Consider the following 2814-nt stretch of genomic DNA (forward strand, 5'->3'; position numbering starts at 1 on the left):
AAACTTGAATTTATATGTTGTTTACGCTTTTACTATAGTTATAAATCGTGTTTATGATTTTCCAATAACTACTATTTTAAAAATAGTAGCTTTGCATCTAAGCTAAAATANAAAAATAGTAGCTTTGCATCTAAGCTAAAAAACAATATTTCACATTTGAAATTACAACCATGCTAATTTTAAATATATTAGGGACTACAATTAATAATAATACATAATTTTATATGCTTAATTTTAAGTAACTATCAAGATCAATTTTTTATTTACATTAAATTAAAATTAATATCAGGCTTAAAGTGAATCATTTATGATTCCTAAATTATGTTAGTATATACATAAACGTGAGATTAAACTCTACTTTAATTTTCACAATTTGCTGATCAAATTCTCAAAAGCGTTTATCGATATATATATTTTTAAGTACTAAACTCATACAACTTATGTTTGTCTAATAATATTACTTTATATTTACCATAGAATTAATAGTGAAAATCAATAAAAACTAATCGGTTACTTTATTAAACATTTATTTAAAAATTTATAATTTATTAATCATCATAAATAATTATGATATGCAACATTTCTCATGCTGTTGCTACTCCTCCTCCTGCTGCTGCTGCTTATGTTGCTGTTTCTGCTGCTGTTGGTGCTTATGTTGCTGTTGCTGCTCCTCCTGCTGCTGCTGCTTATGTTGCTGTTTCTGCTGCTGTTGGTGCTTATGTTGCTGTTGCTGCTCCTCCTGCTGCTGCTGCTTATGTTGCTGTTTCTGCTGCTGTTGGTGCTTATGTTGCTGTTGCTGCTCCTCCTGCTGCTGCTGCTTATGTTGCTGTTTCTGCTGCTGTTGGTGCTTATGTTGCTGTTGCTGCTCCTCCTGCTGCTGCTGCTTATGTTGCTGTTTCTGCTGCTGTTGGTGCTTATGTTGCTGTTGCTGCTCCTCCTGCTGCTGCTGCTTATGTTGCTGTTTCTGCTGCTGTTGGTGCTTATGTTGCTGTTGCTGCTCCTCCTGCTGCTGCTCTTTTTTAAGGGGATGCGTTTTGCATTCGTACCATTTGTGGCCTTTTTTTTGACATTTATTACAACCTGCAAAATAAAGTAATTAATACNACATTTATTACAACCTGCAAAATAAAGTAATTAATACACAATAATAAGAATTTATACTCTATAGTTAATATATACTATAAGGTTCGATTTATATAAATGCAATACAAGATAAAATGATTTTTGTATTAAATAGTAAAAATTTTATTTATAATGTTCTCTTAACAAGAGTATTGGGGAAAATCAATCATAGAATAAGTAACACAATTTAACAAATTCTGAATAATGTTTTTGTAGTTATTTTATTTTTATTACGTTAATTTATTGTCGCTGATTTAAAAAATTATTACAAATTTTGCTTTAATATCAATATCATTCTAGTTTAAATTTAGGTAATGTAAAATTGGTGTTAATGCTTTGTTTGAAATGAAATTGTTCAGGTGAACAAAACATTTCTGAGTTTCACATAAAAAGTCTTTTTTTTTTAACATTTTCTAAGTCTGTTTAAACTAATAGGATTTTTTTAGAGAAAGATCTTCTAGAGTAGTGTTTAATAATTAATGAGTAATATTGATTTATACAATACTATATAATACTAATAATCTATTCAATACTAGTACAATAAGTATAAAATATGATAATACATTTTTGACATGATTATTTTGAGAAAAGAAGCTGACTATTAGGGAGGTCCTTATTTTGTAAATTTGAAAATTTGATGCCAAGTGATTGGATATATTTATCGCAATATTTAAAGAGATAAACTTTAAAGATGTTTTCCCGAAAAATAAAATTAAACAGTTTATATTAGTTAGACGTTGAACAATCAATGTTACAAAAAATTCGTAAAGACCTTTTTTCTTTACATTATTGTATACTGCATTATTAATTGTGTGGAATTCTTTTTATTTATAGTAATTAAAAAGATATATACACAAAACTAAATTCCTACATCTTTTTGTCAATTTTCAACCCCTTTGAGGCACGTGAAAGGGTTGACCAAGGACGATTAAAATTCACCAATATTTTTTGAATACTGTATAAAGAAAAATTCCGATCACTTGGCATCATCAAATTTATTTAAAAAAAAATCATGAAGTATAAATACTGCCAATCGACAACACTCTTTTTGAAGTGATATTATTTAGTAGTTAGAATGTTATTATTATTATTTATTTATTTTTTTTTTAATTATTGTGGGATAAGAAGATCTCTGCACCAGTTCCTTTTTAGTCTTTTGAGAGGATTGCTAGGCATTGTGAGTAAAGTAAGATCCTTTAAGAATTAGGATGGTTAAGAATGGAATGGTGGTATCAAGTGTAATGTTCCTTAGATTAAGAATAAAATAATCGAATTTTTTCTCGACCTCAAAATATTTTGAAGAGTTGACTACGGATCTACCAATCGATAAATATAAGTAAATATTCAAGCGCTTATGCATTATANGTATAAGTAAATATTCAAGCGCTTATGCATTATAAAACCCTAGAATATGCTTTTAATAATTTTTTTCTAGCGATTTAATTTAAAAAATTATTTATTTAAAAAAAAATTTAAATATGACAATCAATTACTGACTTAATTTAATTATATTGATATATTATACTATGAGTCCATGACCAATAAATGATTAAAAACATTGTGTTAACGTAACTTTTACTTTATATTGACTTCCATTATACATGATTATACAATAATCATTAGCGTAGTATATTCAGGGTGATTTTTTTATCATAACCCACCAATTACTTACAGAATAATAATAAATTAAAA

At 27.5% G+C, this 2814-nt stretch overlaps 1 protein-coding gene across 13 annotated transcripts in view; it reads right to left on the reverse strand.

Annotated features, from left to right (window-relative positions):
* LOC126907241 (uncharacterized) overlaps positions 1–2814 on the reverse strand; it is a 235096-nt gene that overhangs the window by 113544 nt on the left and 118738 nt on the right. The gene's annotated exons all lie outside the window — the stretch shown is intronic.

The sequence above is a fragment of the Daktulosphaira vitifoliae genome, unplaced genomic scaffold, assembly GCF_025091365.1.
Source record: "Daktulosphaira vitifoliae isolate Bord-2020 unplaced genomic scaffold, ASM2509136v1 Scaffold_1, whole genome shotgun sequence".
In the NCBI taxonomy this organism is placed as follows: Eukaryota; Metazoa; Arthropoda; class Insecta; order Hemiptera; family Phylloxeridae; genus Daktulosphaira; species Daktulosphaira vitifoliae.